General features: G+C 48.3%; 1 long non-coding RNA gene across 1 annotated transcript; it reads right to left on the bottom strand.

Annotated features, from left to right (window-relative positions):
* Positions 1–6,773: 6,773 nt before the first annotated feature.
* On the bottom strand, positions 6,774–15,115 carry LOC310690423. The gene is made up of 3 exons (XR_014518075.1): positions 14,825–15,115; positions 7,914–11,186; positions 6,774–7,479 (listed from the first exon to the last, which is right to left on the bottom strand). It is a non-coding gene; the product is annotated as an uncharacterized lncRNA (long non-coding RNA).
* Positions 15,116–21,206: the final 6,091 nt, after the last annotated feature.

Genomic DNA, 21,206 nt, shown 5'->3' with positions numbered 1-21,206 from the left:
AGCCGCTTCTGGCAAACCAGAGCAGCGCACGGAAATGCTGTTTACCTTCCTGCCAGAGCGGTACCTATTTATCTACTTGCACTTTGATGTGCTTTCGAACTGTTAGGTTGGCAGGAGCAGGGACTGAGCAACGGGAGCTCACCCCGTCGTGGGGATTCAAACCGCCGACCTTCTGATCGGCAAGTCCTAGACTCTTGGTTTAACCCACAGCGCCACCCGCATCCCCCTACTCAGATGTAGGCCCCCTTTATTCAATGGAACTGACTCCCAGGGAACTGGGTCAAGATTGGGCAGCCTTACACTGCAAACTGAAGCATTTTGATTCAGAACTAAGTCCCACCGAGTTCAATAGGATTTCCTCCCTGTTCTGATCATTCCCACAGTTTCCTCTATTATTAATATTATTATTCCATCTTTTTCCCTCACGGGGGCTCAAGGCAGCTTACAACTACAATTGTATTTCATTCCATTGATCTGCGGAAGGTGTTATACCCTTCCCTTCCACAATTTTTATTTACAACAATCCTGGCAGAGAGGTTGCAATAGGCTCGAGGCGACAGGCGTCAATGCGTATATGGTGTCTATGTGTACAGGAGATCCAACACAGGAGAGGTTTCCTGATGGGGAAGAGGATGTCGCTATTTTCGTCAGAGGACTGTTGGAGAGCTGGAGAGCTGGAGTGGACCATAGGAAGGCTCTCCCTTCCCACCTGCCCAGGAGGATGAAGAGCCAAGACTGGTCTGGGAATTCAGAACATCAGAGGACATTGCTGCTTTGAATCCCTCTAGCCATTCTCAGTCCACGGGGAGGGACCCATAGCTCAGCGCTGATGCAAATACTTGCTGTCCCTTGGGCATTTCCAGAGATTGGGAAGGCTGGGGAAACCTTGTCTCTGGCAGAGAGCTTGGACAGCGTCTTCCAGCAGTGGTCTGCAGCTCAGAGGCAGACGAAGCGAGGTTCTGCTAGGACAACCATGAACTCAACTCATCCCAAGGCAGGGGTGCCAACTGGAATAAAATTTTGGGTAAGCCTCACCCTGCATCATCAACCACAAGGCACCATTTGAAGGCAATGCCCATCAACTGGGATGGTGGTGGTGGTGGAAGAGACCTGGTCCCTAGGAGCTGGTGCCTAGGGCACAAGGTGAAGGCAGATCCAGTCATCTCCCAAGGGTGCTGGGCAAAAGAACTCCCTTGGCAGCTCTTACCGAAAGAAAGAGCAACAAACTGGTTTAGCTGATCCCGGCCAGCCCTTCCTCTTCTTGATGTTGCACATTTGAATGGAGGAATTTTTTAATGTGCTCATGTCAAGTACTCGTGTAAGTCCTTCCTTGAATTCTCCCCGTCATGCTTCTCAATATGACCTCTGTATCTTCCTCTTATTAATTACCCTGGCTATGATTACAATTTTGAATTCATTACATCACACCCTTCCTCCCGAAGGAGCCCAGGGAGATGAACCACAGAGCAATAAAGCGTCTTTAAAATGATTCCGATGAGGAGGGAGACTGGGAAAGAGCTTCACTTAAAGGTGTTGCTGGAAGAGGGCCCATCTTCAAGAGGGTATCCCTGTTTGAGATCCTGGAGGTACCCAGTTCCGTGGGTAAGTAACACACGCTAGCCATTTGGGCAGGAATAACAACAGCAGTGAAACCAGGAAAAGAAGCTACTCCAGGCTTTGTCAGCTCATGCGCTGGGTTCGAAACCTGCCCTTTCAGCACATCCCAGGACACCTGCCCCAGCCCCAGAGCTGCGTTCAGAGGGAGCACCTGACGGGGTGCAAACAACATGGGTGGAAGGTGAAGCCAGCTTTTAAAAACATTGTTTCCAGCGTACGGATCACAGGAACCCTCGGCCAGACGACAGTTTTAAAAAGGAACAATCACCAAGGTCCTCTGGACTGTGAAATGATCAACCAATGCTGATGGAAAGGAGCTGTTGTTACTTAATGTTTTCTTTGCCATCCAGTCATTAGGGATGCAATTTTAATTGTGTTCTCAGTAAGCAATTTATCATGTTTCAGAATAACAAACAGTCTTGGCATTTTTTGTTATTTTTAATTAGTCACCTAAGTGATAGAATCTGACTGACAGATTGACTTTGCCGGCTAATTAGAATCAGCTGGTAATGTAAAAGTTCTGGGATTGTTTGTGTGCGTTCTTTTAAGACAAAAAATAAAAATAAATAAATGCAGAACATTAGAAAATGTAGGAAATTGGGCCTGTCGAGCTAGCTGCTGCTATTCCATCAGGCTGCAGAAAAGAAGAGAGAAGTGTGGTGGCAGGACTCCCCTAAATCAGCTCAGCTGAGAGACCAGCTGCTGTTTTGCTCCTTCCCTCCCTCAACTGTTTCTGTTAACTCTGGCCATTATAAGAACTATGCAGCTTTTAAACACATGAAGCCTGACAGCTCGTTTTCCTCTTCCCTTCCCATCGCTTTTTCTTTTTGTGCCATGTCTTTTGAACTGCAGCTCTGTTTTTGATCTAGGGTTGTTTAGACATCATAATTCATGGACACATGAGTGTTCATAATAGCCTAATGATTCAGTTCAATAATGCATAATAATTCAAGCGTCCAGGAGGATGCGAGAACTATTAAAGGAAATAGGATTGTTAAAGCAGGGGGTGTGGAGGAAAGCACAGAAACGTCTCCTTGCCAGACACAACTACTTCTGGAAATTTGCATGTAATGAAAGCACTGAGGAAATATTTACTGGAAAGCCATGTACATTACACCCTGTTGCATAAATAAGTGCCTTTAATGAGGTCTTATCTACAATGCCTAAAATGAGAATGCTGTTGCTTTTTATTGCCATCACAGTTTATTGCCAGGATCAGGCAACAGAGATTCTGCAGCCAAATCTGGGGCCCTAGAGCAATGTTTCCCAACCTTTTTTGGGCAAAGGCACACTTGTTTGATGAAAAAAATCTCGAGGCACACCACCATTACAGCCCCGTGACGTCAGCGCGCAGCGTCACGCCGGGAGGGACGCACGAAAGTGTAAGTTTCAATTTTTTCCCCTCCCCCTTGCCGGGGAACCTCCAAGCTTTGGGGGTGGGGGGGGAGGAGGCAGCAAAGCGAGGCAGGAAGGAGAGCGTGGCTTGGCTGGGTGAGCTTTGGCAGGGGCAGGGAATGAGAGCCGCGAGGCGGGTGCTGCGGACGGAGGCGCTGCCCGCCGAGCTCGCAGGCAGCCAGGCAGGCAGACGGCGAGAGCCCCGCGCTGGGCGGCCTCTCCTCACCACCGCCGCCCCGCCTCTCGCCGCCCGACTCGCCCACCTCCCTCCAGGCAACATCTCGCGGCACACCAGGCAACATCTCGCGGCACACTAGTGTGCCGCGGAACAGTGGTTGGGAAACACTGCCCTAGAGGAATACCACCCATTCACTCCAAAGCAGGCATAGGCAAACTCCGGCCCTCCAGATATTTGGGGCTACAATTCCTATCATCCCTGACCACTGGTCCTGTTAGCTAGGGATGACATGAGAAGTAGTTGACCTCTGCCTGCACTTGGCTTTAGCGCCACCTACTGTTGACCTCCCTGCCCTCTGCCCTACCAATCCCAATGGCTACCAGGCACCGCTCCAAATAAAGGCACACGAGAGACACTTTTTTGCTTCTTAAGATGTCTGTGCATTTACGGCAGTGCCAAAAATCGAATAAACAATCATCGCAGGCGGTAGGGAGGCAACCCAAGGCAAGAGTTGCCAGCCGCCAGTCCCTAGGAGCACTTCTGCTCCTTCGCCATAGTGGCAAAAACCACTTGGGGTTTGATGGCACATGCCAAAGCAGTGGAATCTGGCGCAAACGGGGAAATGCCCCACAAGCCTTTGCTGCCCCTCCCGGCCTGCTTTCTTGCTCACAGCCAGTCCAGGGGGTGGGGGTAGTGGCTGCCAGCTTCATCCTCCGAAGTCTCAGTGTTGCCTCTTGTAGAACTCATCCGGGGAGCGCATGGGGACAAAGCTGGAATAGGCCTGCAGCACAGGCGTGTCAACGTGGGCCCCACATTAGGGGGGCTGTTGCGCATGCATGACATCACACACACGAGGCCCTGTGGTGGGCCACACCTGCTGGGATGCTCTGGCGATCGCAGCAGGTGGCGTGGAGGGTGAGAAGCGCCCCCCTCCCAAGCCTCCCGTCTGGCACGCCGGCGTTTGCCCCAGGGCGGCAGGGGATGGCAGCCCCTTCAATATTGTGGGTGCGAGCTGCGTTCCCGGCCTCAAAATATTGAGGGGGCTGAAGCCCCTTGTGCCCCATATACCGGGCACAGCTGCTCCAGTGGCACAATGCGTCAGTGTGTTTGGCTGTGAACCAGAAGGTTGGTGGTTCGAGTCCACCCAGGGACGGCTGTGGGCATTGCAGAGAGCTGAACTAGGGTTCCTTCCAATGCTACAAATCTTTGAGAAATCTACGAGGTTGGCTCATAGGCTGACCAGTCCCAAAGAGCATTTGCCATCTTAAATCTCGCCCCACAATGCGAGGAAGGCCACATACAACGTTGCTCTGTGAGGTGGCAACTGAGGCAGCCCCACCTGGGCATTACCACAGTAGGAAAAGCCACCACCATCATCTTGTTGCCATAGCTGGAAAAACTGGTTTTTTAATGCTGTGTCTGCAGCAGGAAGCAAAACAGCATGGGCCGGCCCCGGCTGGCAAAGACCGATGATGATGAAGATGATGATGGTGAAGGTGACAGCACCTTGAAAGGATTTTGCATTTATTTATTTATTTATTTATTATAAATATTTATTGAAATTTTCATATTATTACAAAATGAAAAATAAAAAATAAAAAAATAAAAAACAGTTAAAAACAATTCCAACTTTTTGTCACTTGTCTTTCATTAACTTATTTCCCGGACCTCCTCATGCCTCCCTTTTTTGTATTCCAATTCAAATTTATTTCATTCAGCAATTTCCTTCCCTCCTTCTTACACCCTAGTCATTAATCTGAATGTATATTTCTAATAACCTTAAATTTTAATCTATTTAGAAAAATCCATTTTTTTCCATATTCTTTTAACCTTTACAGCTAGAAACCACAACCTCAATCCAACATCATTCTAACATTCATTAATTTTACAATATTTCTGTAGATAGTCTTTAAATTTTGGCAGCACATATACTAAAATTGGAACGATACAGAGAAGATTAGCATGGCCCCTGCGCAAGAGATGGAATAGGGGCTTGCTCCATCAACTCCATGCATCGACCTGGTATTGCAGGATTTTGCATTTATTGCCTCTCTACGTGCCGCTGTCAGACTTCTTACCAAGCCTTGCAGGTGGAAAGGCTGCCCAGCCCTGTATCTATCTGATCATCTTATGAGATATAACTTGTTTTCAAAAGGAGCTGGGAGGGGGGGGGGGACCTTGTCTACATCAGGATGTGTTTCGGCAAGCTTTCGTTAGGTTTGATTGAAGATATAATATGCATGATATGAAGCAACTGTGACCATGGATAGCAAAAAAGAAAAAAGATAGGCAGCGCTCCTGGGAGACTGCGTTGCGGTGATGCTTTGATAGCTCTCTCAGCCCTGAAGAAGAGGTGTAAGGTGCCTAACTGTATGCACAGATTGAGGCCAGAGTTTTGCTTTTCCGAAGATTCCCTAAATGTTTCCTCTTCCCTGCCGAGGTCTGTGATGAAGGAAGAGGAAACTGATAGGCAGTACCTGCTGAAAATCTCAGGGGAGATACAGTGGTGCCCCGCAAGATGAAATTAATTCGTTCCGCAATTTTTGTCGTCTAGCGAATTTTTCGTCTTGCGAAGCACGAAATCCCATAGGAATGCACTGAAAATCAATTAATGCGTTCCTATGGTCAAAAAAAGTCCAAACAAAGCCAAATTTGGTACAACAACAGTTTATTAACTGCTCTTTAAAGTCACACATACTGTAAAGAGCAGTTCAAAAATTGAAGGGGAAATAAATTAACTTTATAAACAAAACATGTCTTTGTTTTTAGACAAAGAAAACAAAGTCGCGAGACGTTTTCGTCTTGCGAAGCAAGCCCATAGGGAAATTCGTCTTGCGAGGCAAATCAAAAACGGAAAAACCTTTCGTCTAGCGAGTTTTTTGTCTTGCGAGGCATTCGTCTTGCGAGGTACCACTGTACCCACACAGTGATAGTTTCTCCCAGTGCCAGTCATCACACAGAAACAGAGAAAGGTTCCGTGAGTTCACTGTTGCAGAAGATAAGGCTCAACAAACCAGTGTGGATATAGATACATACAGCTTGTAGGCTTTTGCAGATACAGATATATGCAGTGTTGGGGACTGGTTGGATGCAGAGGAATGGTGGGAGGAACTGGCTGGGGACCCCCCAAGGGAAGAAGGCTCAGAGCTCAGGGAGTGGTGGTGGGGCGGCAACCATGATTGGTCAGAGGGAGCAGACTGGGGGGAGGAGGTGCCAGAAGCTGAAGCGGTAACAGGGCTTAGTGAGCTGGGAGAGTCTAGGGCAGAGCACAGCCCAGAAGCTGAAGCAGAAGAGGAGGGAGGCCCAGAGGCAAAGATGAGTCAGGCTGGTGTAGAGTCATAAGGGTCTCCCTCTCCTGCTGCAGCAAGCTGCCCTCCCTTCTGGTCTCCTAGGACCAAGAGAGGCATGAAGCGGGAGGAGCAAAGGTAGACATGTAGGCACAGTCTCAGATTGTAGCAATACCAGCCTAATGGACTGCTTGTAAGTAAGAAGACAGGCAGGGGGAAGCTGGCTGGGGTTGCTGGGCAACACCCGATTCACCCTGAAAACGGTATTCAGTAAACCTGTTTCTCTGCCTGCAGGAGGCTTACCGGGAAACCCATGTTAAGAATCTAAAAGGTTACCTATCAGTCAGAGGAAGGAAACTATCAACCACGATCAAGTCAGAGCAAAGCGGCTATTAAACCTGATTTTTATTACTGCTGTTGCAACAGGGTTTTCACTCACCCCACGCAGGAGGGAGGAGGAACCCAGAACAATGGTGCGCAAGACCTTATATAAACTTATATTGCCCACCCTGTAGCTCAAGACTACCCCCAAAAACTTCATACATACATCACAGAAGGAGGCGGGGTATAGCAGAAATACATCACAGGGGGGCCGTCTACAACAGAAATCCTGTCTGCCAGGATACCTGACAATGGCCAGTGATTGCTTTACTTGGGCAGCCCGGCCATTCTTTTGTGATGGTAAATACTCTTAATTCCTGAATCCAGGTCACAGGCTCATCCTATTCATACACAAAGATGCCCTAAAGACAGGTGAGCAAAAGACAATGAGAGGCTTTCCCATTTCCTTCCTCCTTGCAGAGAAACATTTGAGGTCAATTTGGGAGACTCAAAACGGTTTCAGGATTGCACTCCTGTACTATTTCAGACACGTGGTTTATATACATATGCATGTGTTTTACCTTGTAAATTTATGAACATTTAATTTATATTCAGGTAGGTAGCCTTGTTGGTCTGACGCAGTCGAAATAAATAAAAAAATAAAAATTTGTCCAGTAGCACCTGTCAGGGAACTGACATCAGAGGCACGGGAGAAGGAGAGGGTCTGCAGGAGAAGGTCCCAGCGCTAGGGGGAGACTCAGCTGGGAAGAAGGGGAAGAGAATGAGTGTAACACCAGGGATCCAGGAGAGCAACGGGACAGCGAGGTGCAGGGGCTCCAGGACTCTTCATTGGAAGTTAGTGAGGAGAGCCCAAGCACCCCGCTGCCCACGCCCACCCTGCGCAGGAAACTCCCGCGCAGTGAGAGGCGGAGACGATTGGGCGTCAAACAGCTCTTATGTTGGCAGCGCTTTAAGAAACGCCCACAGACAGATTCTACGAGTGACTAAGGGCAGCCACGCTGAGATGGGCTGTGCAGTCCGGAGGGTTTAACCAGGCAATCCAATGCTCAAACGGGGCAGGATTACGCACGAGTAACTCCCAACCACTACAGCACCTTAGATACTAAGTTTGTTCTGGGTATAAGCTTTCATGTGCATGCACACTTCTTCAACAGTCGTCAACAGGTTTACCATACCCATCGAGTCACTCACTCATCTCCCACTACCTTCTGAGAAAAACCCCACCCTCCCACTATATATAAGGGTCTGGTGACTTCTGTTTCAGTGTATCTGAAGAAGTGTGCATGCACACTAAAGCTTATACCCAGAACAAACTTAGTTGGTCTCTAAGGTGCTACTGGACAATTTTTAAATTTAATTTATATATTTGAGACCTTAGATTTTTATAACAACCCCTTAATGCACCAGGCTCCGCTGTTCCTACAGCTGCTGTTGTGTGCATAACCCCTCATCACTTTATCTTCCTCCTGGATGCCTGCAAAGGCATCCAAGGTTCACAATTAATTAAGACTGAGGGGGGCATTGTAATTCCTCTCTTTTAAAATATAAAAACAGGCCGTCTAGACCAGCATCCTGTTCTCACAGTGGCCTACTGAATTATGCCATGTGTGCAGGGAGCACTGACTCTGGTCCTCAGACAAAGCCAGTTTCCCAGGTCATGTCACATTCTGGCACTACCAAGGAATGGAAAACAAGGCCATGAAGCTGGCAGGAGTGATGCCATCAGGTCTGGAGCAGGTAAGACCCTTAAAGAACTTTCCTCTGAGGAAGAGAGCACTCAAGACAGCTCCAGACTGCTGGTGTTTGACAGGAAGGATTAAAGTGCTTTCTATGAAATGTTGGTTTGTGCAGTTAAAGTGGATTATGTCGGAGATGGAGGATTAAATCTGCAGATAAAAATTTAAGCCTCCTATCCCGTGTGTGCGGGAGAAAGACGAAAAGTAAGAGGGCTGCGAAGCCTTTTTAGCAGGGTAAAACACTTAAAACGTTTTGCAGCTTACTAAATCTTAGGAATAAAGCAATTACACCTTTTTATCCCTTTTATTTGTGGTCGGCTGACCTCCCCCTCTTCATCCCCGTTGCAGAGAACGAACCACACGTTTCAGAAAGATAAACAAAAATGGTTTACTGACATGTCAATGCAAGCAGCAAATATGATACAGCTAAGAAAAATTATCAGGTACGAAATACAGCAGTTGACTTCAAAATGGGCCGTGTGTGTCTGGGGAGACCCCAGACATACATGTGATCAGTTTGGAAGCATGACGGCAGAGAGCCTCCTCAGAGGCAGACGGAAATATAGTGGTACCTCAGGTTACAGACGCTTCAGGTTACAGACTCCGCTAACCCAGAAATAGTACCTCAGGTTAAGAACTTTGCTTCAGGATGAGAACAGAAATCGTGCAGCGGCAGCAGGAGGCCCCATTAGCTAAAGTGGTGCTTCAGGTTAAGAACAGTTTCAGGTTAAGAACGGACCTCCAGAACAAATTAAGTTCTTAACCCAAGGTACCACTGTATAAAGGATTATCTCCTTTGTTACAGAATTCCCACCCAGAGGAGGCTGGGGAAGAGGCCACACAGAGGGTCCTCTCTAGGAAATTTAAGAACTCTCTGTGTACTAGCCCTGTGCTAGTGATTTGGCTGCAAACCCCACAGATGAAAGGGTTTTGTCACCTCGATGCAACAAATCAACTTCAGAAAAGAAGCAAACTTATTGCAACTAGGAGGGTAACAGAGAGATAATAAAATAGGAAGAGCCTGCTGGCTCAGGCCAGCGACCCGTCTAGACTAGCATAATTTGCTTACAGCAGCCGACTAGACATCTGTCAGAAGCCTGAAAGCAGGACCTGCGTGCAAGTCAAGAGCAACTCTCCTCACTTGCGATTCGCAGCAACTGGCATTCAGAGACATCCCTGCCATGGAGGCTGGAAGGAGAACATAGTCATTGTAGCTGTAAGATGCTGATAGCTTTACCCCGCAGGCATTTGTCTTAAGCCTCTCTTTTAAAGCTCTCCTGGTTGCTGTCCACCACTAAGGATGGGGGGGGGGAATTATATTCAGATTTAAAGGCAAGCCTATGAAATGCACGCTTTCCCTAACAACATGAGAAGTGAAAGACAGCCAACCTTTGAAATTCACACCGTCCATATTTTAGGATGTAGTAAACAAATGGTTACCAAAATGCATTACAAAAACAAACATGTTAGTAAAAATGGCATGCAAATACTGTATGCATGATGACCTTGCAAAAACATGTGCATAAGTCAAAACTGCATACAAATGTATGTTTACTGGTAGAAATTCAGACTAAAATGCTGATAAAAGTTCCCCGACCTGTTAATAATCCATGTGGATGGGCAGTTCTGGAATATGTCATTGGTCTCCTTCACAGTCCACTTTCTTGCATTCTCTTCTCCAGGGCCAGCTCAATAAATTTTGCCACCCAAAGCAAACCATAAAATGGTGCTCCCATCCCCACCAGGGAAAAATGAGTGAAGATCTACCTCAGGAACATGTGGATCCTGCTGTGTGAGGCGGTCACCTCACCTTGCCTCATGGGTGGGCTGGCCCTGCTCTCTTCTTTGGCTCCGTTATTTTCCTCTGTGGCATCGGGAAGCCCTCCCTAAAGTCAGGAGAAGGTAGGCCAGGCAAGCCGCCATGTTGACAATAGCTGTGAAAGCCAACGTCCACAGTGCCATGTGCTTGTCGGCTTGGCCTGCCAGGGCACATTCGAGGGCCTCAGGGCAGGAGTGTGCTCCTGGAAGGCATAAGAAGGTTGTGCGAAGCACTGATGGGATCTGCAGAAATATCACAACCCAGAAGAAGCCCAGCTCCGTGGCCAGGAGGAGAAACACGCAGAAAACGAAGGCCGCTGAGGGCCAGGTACAACGGGGGGACATCTTGGATTCCAACGGAACCATTTTGGGCAAAGGAATCGTTCCGGGAGCCATGCTGGATCCGGCGGCCATGTCGTGGCTCACACTAGTGATGTCAGTGAGCTCCTCGTCTCCTTCCTTTGCCGCCTTTCTCCGGTGCTTGGATCCAGTCCTTATGAGCCCCATTAGCCCCACTGGGAGCAGGGCAGCCAAAAAGGCAAAACCCCATGCCGAGGAGACGGGAGCAGGAAAGTGGCGGTTGAAGCACAGTGCGCTGCAGAAAGGCCGACTGTCCGCCTCCACCGAGGTCCAGTTGCAGACCAGGTCGGGGTTGGGAGAGGACCAGGGCCCGTCGGCGATGAAAAGGGCCACCAGCCGTAGCCCCAGAAGGAGATACCAGGGGGCCAGGCCTCGGCAGCCAGGCTCACCTCCAGGGAACATCATGGCTGGCTGTAGGAGCCGAGCCAGACCGGCGACCACAGCAGCCATCTGCTGAGAGAAGGGAAGAGATGAGAGGAAAATGAGTTTCCTTTCTAAACATGATTGTGCAAAAGTTGGTTGCTCTGTGGTCTTCAGAGGCCTGGGAGAGTTAAGAATGGCCAATAGTGTTAAGTTGTGGGCGAACATAGCAGATGACACAGTGATTTCTCCAGAGAAGCTCTTTATTGAAGCTGGACAGAACTGAACTGCAAACAGCTCAGCCGGCCTGCTTTTATAGGCAGCCGGCTATCAACATTGTAGCAACAACAACCCAAGGTTTCCTGCCTAAAATAACTGACGTGGACCTGAGTGAAAACTATCTACACTATCCCCCTGCTGGCCCAGGGTGAGAACTTTAGTACATAACAAATAGGCTTTTTTGTTTTGTTTTGAATGAAGGGCACTGCTTCTTCTTTTTTTTCATGTACATTTTTAAAAACTGGTTTTTAGGGCCTTTGTGCATTTAACAAATACATAATACAGTGGTACCTCAGGTTAACTACTTAATTCGTTCGAGAGGTCCGTTCTTAACCTGAAACTGTTCTTAACCTGAAGCACCACTTTAGCTAATGGGGCCTCCTGCTGCCGCCGCACTGCCAGAGCTCAATTTCTATTCTCATCCTGAAGCAAAGTTCTTAACCTGAAGCACTATTTCTGGGTTAGCGGAGTCTGTAACCTGAAGCGTATGTAACCTGAAGCATATGTAACCTGAGGTACCACTGTACAGAAATTCATCAAATGACGTTTCCCCCATTACAGCATCTTTATGCTAGGAAAGGCCTAAGCTCTTGGGTTTGTGCCTGTACCACACCTATGAGAGGCACAGGGGGTGGGGTGGGGAGGTGGCAGGTATTTTTTCAGGCACATTGGGGTGGTGGGTCTACAGAATTTGGTCCAGCTTCTTTCCAGGATCATCCACTCCCACCCTTTACTACTGAAATTTCTTTAGACTATTTAGTGCCCCGGTCCTTTTAAGTACCTGTACTACTGTTCTGTGACAGGTGTGTGGAGCCATTGGTCCACCAATATGTGGTGAACTACAGCTCCTGCAACCTCAGCAAACCTGGCTAATGGGAAGGGGTGGTGGGAGTTGTAGTTCAGCAACATCTGGAAGGCCAAACGTTTCCCACACCTGCTCTATGGCTTTTAGATGATAAATTATTATCGAGGCATCACTTTAAAATGAAGGATTCCCAACAAGATTGACCCTGCATCTCACTTGCAGGTTGGGCTGCTATTACCTTACTGTTATTAATCATAATCTATGTGTTAAATCTCTGTTTTACCTTTCTTTGGACTCTGCCCCGTTTCTACACCAGCCAGATATCCTCCAAATATTATTCAAAGCACTTCAAACATAGGATCGTGTGTCAATCTGAACTTATTCTGTGATGTAGATCATGGCACAGGCAAGAAAACTGACATAACTCTAAAATGACAGGAGACCCTCCATCATGAACTTTTGCAACCCTGGTACCAGCCTGGTCTCAAACCATGTCCCGAAGGCATTCAGGAAACATATTGTGTTCCTCACACCTTGCCTAAAGGTGAGCACGTGCAAATTTAGTTGCCAGTGTAGTCTATTCACCACCTGAATGGGGCCATCAAGATAAAGGTGAGATGGTTTGAAGGCAGCAAGCAAACAAGGGATGCCCGCCCCAGTTTGTTTAGCCAACACCCACCAGGTGGTTTTCTTTAACACAATTAATTTGCAAGATGGGAGAGATGAAGCTGAGCAGGAATTGCAAGGAAAAGGCGATAGAAATGCTCATCTGAAGGGCCCTTTCCTTTCTCCATGAAGAAAAGGCTGTAAGGAACCCTAATATTTGTAGTCAGTGGCATTTCTTAACTTTTATTAAGAAGTGTGAGTTCTGGGACAATTTTTTCATGCTCATTTCTGTAGGCTTTTGAGACTATGTAGGCATTCTCCCCCTCTTTAGTTCAAGGTTTGTGTTGTGGGATTTGCTGCCTGCTTAAATTGTAACTTTGCTGTTATTCTGTTGCTTTCATTTCATAGAATAAAACAAGCTTTCTTTATTCCTTTGTATAAGAATTTCTTGTGGGCGTACGGTTAAGGGTGACGCACATATTCAAAAAACAGATGCACATTATAATTACAACAAAATATCGCAAACCTCTTTAAAAGTGTGTGTATGAATACATGTGAGTGATGTACACGCATGTGGGTTCAGACACATACTTTTAACAATTCTATTATGTTATATAAGACACAAAGACCCTTATCCAGTAAACCTGGTTCCAAATATTTCTTGGGTTTTACCCTATAAAACAAGACCCAGAAAACTCCAGGGTCTTATGAAAAATCATCATCTGCAACAAACACTCCAGCTCTTCCCTTCTCATCCTAGTGCAGGCTGCCAGGAGTCTAGCTGCAGACCCTGCCTGCCCGCGCGGACTGTCTCACCAGTGGTGCATGCTCTGGTTATTTCCCGCTTGGACTATTGCAATGTGCTCTACATGGGGCTACCTTTGAAGGTGACCCGGAAACTGCAATTAATCCAGAATGCGGCAGCTAGACTGGTGACTGGGAGTGGCTGCCGGGACCACATAACACCGGTCCTGAGAGATTTGCATTGGCTCCCAGTACATTTCCGAGCACAATTCAAAGTGTTGGTGCTGACCTTTAAAGCCCTAAACGACCTCGGTCCTGTATACCTGAAGGAGCGTCTCCAACCCCATCATTCTGCCCGGACGCTGAGGTCCAGCACGGAGGGCCTTCTGGCGGTCCCCTCATTGCGAGAAGTGAGGTTACAGGGAACCAGGCAGAGGGCCTTCTTGGTAGTGGCGCCTGCTCTGTGGAACGCCCTCCCAGCAGATGTCAAGGCAATAAACAACTATTTTACTTTTAAAAGACAACTGAAGGCAGCCCTCTTTAGGGAAGTTTTTAATGTCTAATGCTGTATTGTTTTTAATGTTCAGTTGGAAGCTGCCTTGAGTGGCTGGGGAAACCCAGCCAGATGGGCGGGGAATAAATAAATTATTATTATTATTATTATTATTATTATTATTATTATTATTATTATTCAGCAGGGAGTAAAAAGCACTCAACACATGCTCAGAAACATTCATTTTGTTCCAGGACTTAAGCCCTGGCACTGAACACTGTGTGTGTGTGTGTGTGTGTGTGTGTGTGTGTGTGTGTGTGTGTGTTCTTCTGGGGCTAAGCCTAGGCTTAAATTAAGCCAAGCCTGTGTCTTTTCAGAATTGGGTTCTGTCTTCGGATTCCTGAAATCTGTATGAGGACAGGGTTAAGGTAGAAAGCCGGACTCCTGGGTTCTCTAGGAAGAAGGAAGCAGGGCTGCAAAGGACTGAGGATTTGGCCGTGGAGCTGTGGGGTTGCAGGCAAGTTAGCAAGACTAGTCCTGCAAGAGCCTCCCTGGCAGTGGCCATTTGGGAGGGCCACACTCACTTCCCTTTGAGGACGGCCCCTAACAGTCCCTGTTTAAGCAACCACTCATCATTTTCAGGGCCCCCCCCCAACACAATGCCTTTGACAGCCTTTTCGTTTACCGCCTGCACTCACTTCCCCCATGTGTGCAGAGACGAAACATCCACTTTTGTCTCCAACGATAAAAAGGCCCCTTGAGAAGCATAAAATATAACTCTGTTGCTGCCTGTTTTAATTTTACCTTTTCCTCTAGAGTCGACTTGACACTTCAGTTCTTCTGTTTGTCCACCGTCTTCTCCTTCGTCCTCTTCAATCTGTTCTGCCTCTTGTGTTCTGCTTTAGGGGGGGAAAGGGGTTGTTTTTTGGTTCCACATTATCAGAAAGTCCCCTGCACGGAACAGGCCGGCCGCAGACAAAGGGAAAGCTGAAATGAAACTCCCGAGAGAGATGGGAATAGCTGCCAGAGCTAACGCCTCCACACAGCTGCATGGATGTGGGCCCTCAACATCCCCCTGATGGACCACCCTTCTCCCCACCCTCTGGCTTTGACTTCCTCTGCTTTCTCAAATTAGACTGCCGTCTTCTCTGCGTCAGCCAACCTGGTGCCCTCCGGATGTTTTGGACTCCAGTTCCCATTAGCCCTTGGTGATGGGAGTCGTAGTCCTCCATGTGGAGGGGCCGAAGTCAACAAAAGCTCCTCCTCATGGAGCAGAGGTGGGAAACTTGGGGCAAAACGGGGCCCTCCAACCCTCTCTATGTGGCCCTCAGAACTCTCCCTGGCTACATCCTTATTGGCCCTGCCTGGCACCCTTCCTTGACTGTTGTTTTGCCCGGCTGGGAATGTGTCTTTGAACTCTCATAAGGCCTCTTGCTTGCCTGGATCAAGAATAGACCAGGGGTGCAAGAGGGTAAAAGTTTGGGTGTCCCCCCCCCCACGAATTTCACACATACATTTCAATAAAAACTCTGCCCCAACTTCCCTCCCTCTTTTCCATGGTGTTTCTGTTCCTCTCTCTCTGCTGCATCCTGTCTACTATCTCCTAAACCTTAACAAAACTGCTGGAATCTTAGATCCCGTCTGTTGCTCATAGTTCAAATCCTGCTCACACGTTCATCATATAATAATACTTCTTTAATAATCCGAAATGGGTTTCCGTTCTTCCACAAAACCTTCATCATTAGGTTCTCTTATTTTAGCTGTTAGCTTTGCCAATTCTGCGCAATCCATCGCCTCGCTTATCCGTTCTTCTTGAGTGGGTATCTCTGCTCATTTCCATTTTTGTGCACAGAGAATCCTAGCTGCCGTTGTAACATATATAAACAACTTAATCATCTTTCGAAGGGACTTCTGTCCCTATGACTCCTAAAGGCAAAATTTACATTTGCCGCTCCGTCTCTGTTTATCTCTGGCGTGTGGCCCTCAAAAGGTTTCCCAGATGGAAATGTGGCCCTCGGGCTGGAAAAATGGTTCCCCACCTCAACATAGAAGCTGTGGCAGCACACTTGCCTACAAGGAAGCCCTACTGAACACAGTAGGACTTACTTCTGAGGAAACAAGCATGGAGTGTGTGTGTGTGTGTGTGTGTGTGTGTGTGTGTGTGTGTGTGGAGAGAGAGATAGAGATAGAGATAGAGAGAGAGAGAGAGAGAGAGAGAGAGAGAGAGAGAGAGAGAGAAACTTCTTCAGGAAGGGACTTGAGCCTGGAGCAGTGGTTTTCAACCCGTGTGCTGTGGCACCCTGGGGTGCCTTGACTGATGGTCAAGGGTGCGGCAGGCAACACTGGCCTCTGTCCCTCTTTCCTTCCCTCCCTCCTCTGATGCCCTCTCAAGTCTCTGCCTCCCAAAGGCTTGCACAGCTGTTTGTTGCAGCAGCAGCAGCTGCCCAGAGGACTCCCAAGGAGAGAAGGGAGAGGAGAGGAGGACCCCAAGGGAGGGTGTTCGGAAAAGGGCGAGAGGCTGCCAGCTCTGCAGGCAAGGGGTGACACAACTGGGCTCCTGATCCCCACAGGGGTGCCACAGAAAGAATGCAGTGAGCTGTGGACCCCAAAAGGTTGAAAACCTCTGGCCTGGAGAATTAGAGGAGCAAGTTAATACGGACTTCTGGGCCTTTGGGGAAATGGTCCATAGGCAGCTGCCTTAAACTCTGTCAGGCCACTGGTCCAGCTGTACAATGATGGCTCTCCAGGGCCATCAGGCAGGGCCATTTCCCAGCTTTAACTGGAGATTGAACCTGAGACGTTCTGCACACAAGTCAGATGCTCTTCTGACGGAGCTGCAGCCCTTTCCCAAAAGGGAAGTAGAAATGTGAGGAAAGATCCACCCATCAGCTGGCACGTTCTTTTCACATGTAGGCTGCGAATGACCAAAATAAATCTGCCCAGAACAAAGGCTCTTGTGTTGTTCCAACAAAGGCGAGGATTCAAGAAGCTAGGAATGTGTGGTGCTGCCTTACCCTGAGTCAGACCAAGATGGGCGACTCTGATGTGGTACCTCCAGGGCAGTAGTCAGTCTTTCCCATCACCAGGAACTTCCTGCATAAAAATGAGGCGCTCTGCTAAGCGGTGGTGTGATCCTTTCACAAACCCCACATATTAGCTGCACTCATTTCATTGCATTGCTATAGAATGGGAGGTAGTGATGATTTGGGATGATATCTGTGGGTCCCATCCAAGCCCGTGGCTTCGTATCTGTGGGGTGGGGTTCTGTGGTGGAAGGAGCTGCTGCAGTGGTGAGACCAGTCTCATGGTGGTGAAGTTAATGGCCCCAGCTAAGCCTGTCAAACCCTCTTTTTTTACATGTCTAGAGAGTTGGACAAGTAAAGATGTGTTGCCATAGAAACAACCAGCTAGCAGTACCTTCTGGAGGAGTAGGCAGGCCTCCTCCACATCCGGTTGTATGCCATATACGTAATTCCAGGGGAAGGAGAGCAATAGGCCAGGGCCTAGTTCAGGCTAGTCACATCCAAAGTAGGGAAGACAGAGAGGCTTAATTTGCTCTCTTTGCTACAACCAAAAGTATAGCTTGGGGAGGATGTCCCTGAAAACAGGAAAGCAAGATTTATTGGAGTGCCAATGCTATGAGTCCTTCTCTCTTATGTTCAGACTGTATAAAGGTAAAGGTAAAGGTAAAGGGACCCCTGACCATTAGGTCCAGTCGTGGCCGACTCTGGGGTTGCGGTGCTCATCTCGCTTTATTGGCCGAGGGAGCCAGCGTACAGCTTCCGGGTCATGTGGCCAGCATGACTAAGCCACTTCTGGCGAACCAGAGCAGCGCACGGAAACGCCGTTTACCTTCCTGTCGGAGCGGTACCTATTTATCTACTTGCACTTTGACGTGCTTTCGAACTGCTAGGTTGGCAGGAGCAGGGACCGAGCAACAGGAGCTCACCCCGTCGCGGGGATTCGAACTGCCGACCTTCTGATCAGCAAGTCCTAGGCTCTGTGGTTTAACCCACAGCGCCACCGCGTCCCTCTGTTCAGACTGTATAGATGTGTATAAATAAAGCCATATATACACAAAAGACACCACAGCCTCCAATGAGTTTTATTCCAAGAAAATAAAAAACTGCTGCCACCCGTGAACTCTCTCACCTATTTGAGACTGGGCTGCACGTAACAGTATGACCTCCCTTGGTCTCTTGTCCTGTGTTCTCCCCTTAGTGAAGGTCTTTCCATACCCCTCTCCACAGGGATATATGTTTGCTTGTTTGTTGCTTGCTTACGCTACCCTGTGATATGCCACTTGACAAAAGCCAGTTTCCCCAGGTCATGTCACACTCTGGCGTTACCAAGAAATTGAACTCAAGATAGCCTATAGAAATAACAGGGAGGAGCAGGTGAAACTTTAAAAATCTTTTCATCAAGGAACGAGGCATACAGGTGTCTCTAGATAGATGGTATTTGATAGGAAGGAAGCACATTGCAGGAAACATGGAGCTGTGCAATTAAAGGGAATTAAAGATTTCTGCCACTGTGATGCAGCAGAACTGCTTCTAAAAAGAAGCAAACCTGAATCCAGTTGCTTGCTCTCCTGAACAGCGACTTTGTCAGTCGAAGAAGAGGATTTTAGAGCTGGAACAGTCCTTGGAGATCATCTAGTGACCCCTGCTCAATGCAGTAAACTTAACAGCCACAGCATCCCTGCTGGTGGAGAAAGAGAGTCTGATCCGCTATCCAACAGCTGTTGCCTTTGGACCACTTATTAATTTCTTAGTCGTTTTTTTCTGGTATGGCAGCTCAAAGCTACTTAGAAAATGGCTTGCCCCAAAATAATAATGCATAGATTAAAACTGGGGAGGATATGTTGAAACATTCCACCCATAGGCCATAGATAGTTAAAAGCCAAAGGCCTGGTTAAAAAGGAATATTTTTGTCTGGTGCCTGAAGATATGTATCAATGGCACCAGGCGAGCTTCTCTGGGGAGAGCATTCTGTTAAGTTGTGGGTTGACATAGCAGACGACACAGCGATTTCTCCAAAGCAGCTCTTTATTTTGTAAGCTGGAACAGAACTAAGCTGAGGAGCTCAGTCAGCCTGCTTATATAGAGCTCCAGAACAATGTAACTGTTGCCATTTTCTAAAACTATCCAATCACTGAATGTCACTTTTCGATCCTTCATTTGCATAACTATCTACAGTATCCCCCTGCTGGCCCAGGGTGAGAACTTCAGTACATAACACATTCCACAAAGGGAGAGCCATCAAGCCTGCCCCATCTTCCGTGTGACGACCCTTTCAAATATTTGAAGGGCGCTGTGGCGCCTCCTCTTCATTTTGTCTTCACCTGGCTAAACTGTCCTGCTCTTTCAGCTGCTTCTCACAGGACTTGGTTTCCTTGCGTCTCCAACACGGGTGGGATTGGGATCCCAAGCTTATCCGTTCTTTCCAGTGGCATTTGCCCCGACAGTGAAATCTGTTGCTTAAAGCGCTAAGTACCGATCACCAGATTGGGAACCTCCAGGGCTCCAGTTTTGCTCCACGAAATTGGATTACACATTAAGCTGGTTTTCTGCCTGCTTAATCTGCTTATTCTGAGTCAGGACTCAGCCCTCTCTGCTATAGCATGGGGTTTCTTGCATTAGCGCCAACCAGTGGCGTAGCGTGGGTTCTCAGCACCCGGGGCAAGGCAAGTAATTTGCGCCCCCTAACCCGTGGATTTTAGCACTCAAGTCTCTTCTGCGCCCCCCCAGATGTTGTGCCAGGTGCGGCAGGCCCCCCCCTGCACCCCCAACGCTACGCCACTGCTCCCACCACAAGTCTTCAGGACAGCCATCCGAAGCCTGGCGGCGGGAGGAGGTCTCTCTGCCCCACCGCCAGGCTTCGGAGGAGGTCTGAGGACAGTGGGGAAGACGCGCTGCGCTTCCCCGCTGTCCCGGAGATTTCCCTATGGACTTTTGTCTTGCGAAGGGCCGGCCAAACGCCCCCCCCCAATGTTGCGCCCGGTGCGGCCGGCACCCCTGGCACCCCCCACGCTACGCCACTGGCGCCAACTTCCACAACTCGGAAATTCTGAACATAACAGAATTTCCTGCCACAACTTAGAAGCAGCTACAACAGCAGTGTGGACTTCCAGGGGTGATAAACACTCAGGTTACTTTGGTTACATTTCCCTGTGAGTAGATACATATAAGTACCTCCATTACAGCCTTGGAATCACACCTGCTTTCTCTATCATGTCTCCCCTTAACCTTCTCTTGGTAGCTCGGTCAGTACAGCAAGAGACTGAAATCTAGTGGGTAAATCTCCCTCTGATGCCAAACAGTGATTGCTTTACAGGGGGACAGACAGATCCACAGAGGGTAGGGCTGTTTTCACCTGCTATTTATTTATTTTACTTATTGGATGCATTTATATACTGCTAAGGGATGCGGGTGGCGCTGTGGGTTAAACCACAGAGCCTAGGACTTGCCGATCAGAAGGTCGGTGGTTCGAATCCCCACGACGGGGTGAGCTCCCATTGCTCGGTCCCTGCTCCTGCCAACCTAGCAGTTCAAAAGCACATCAAAGTGCAAGTAGATAAATAGATACCGCTCTGGTGGGAAGGTAAACGCGTTTCCGTGCGCTGTTCTGGTTCGCCAGAAGCGGCTTAGTCATGCTGGCCACATGACCCTGAAGCTGTACACCAGCTTCCTCGGCCAATAAAGCGAGATGAGCGCCGCAACCCCAGAGTCGGCCACGACTGGACCTAATGGTCAGGGGTCCCATTACCTTTACCTTTAAGCACACCCCAATCTCAAAGCAGGAAGAGATCACCAAGGTCTGGGTGCATAGCAGAGTTTTGGTCTCCTTGGAATGAAGGTCACTGGAGGCTGATGGCATTTTCTGCTGTAAAAGATTTATTTCCACAGATATACAGGCTGAATGGAAGGTGGAAGGTTCACGCAGCATTAAGACCCCAACAGATCCTTCTCCTCCATTAGCTTTCTAGGGAGGGACCCCCAAGCCATAGCTTTAGACTCTCGCAGACAGCAAGTCCGGTCTCCGTGTCTCTTTCTAGTCCAGTTCCAAGACTGACATGCTAACTGTTCACCTTCTGGTCAACCTGTGTGTTGAGCATTTGTCCTGATTTGGTTGTGGAGAGATGAGATAACAGTTGTCTTCTGAATGAGCATCCATTCTGAACTGC

This window comes from Podarcis liolepis, assembly GCF_965112155.1.
Source record: "Podarcis liolepis genome assembly, chromosome: 13".
Taxonomy (NCBI): Eukaryota; Metazoa; Chordata; class Lepidosauria; order Squamata; family Lacertidae; genus Podarcis; species Podarcis liolepis.
This window is presented reverse-complemented; position numbering and strand designations above follow the sequence as displayed.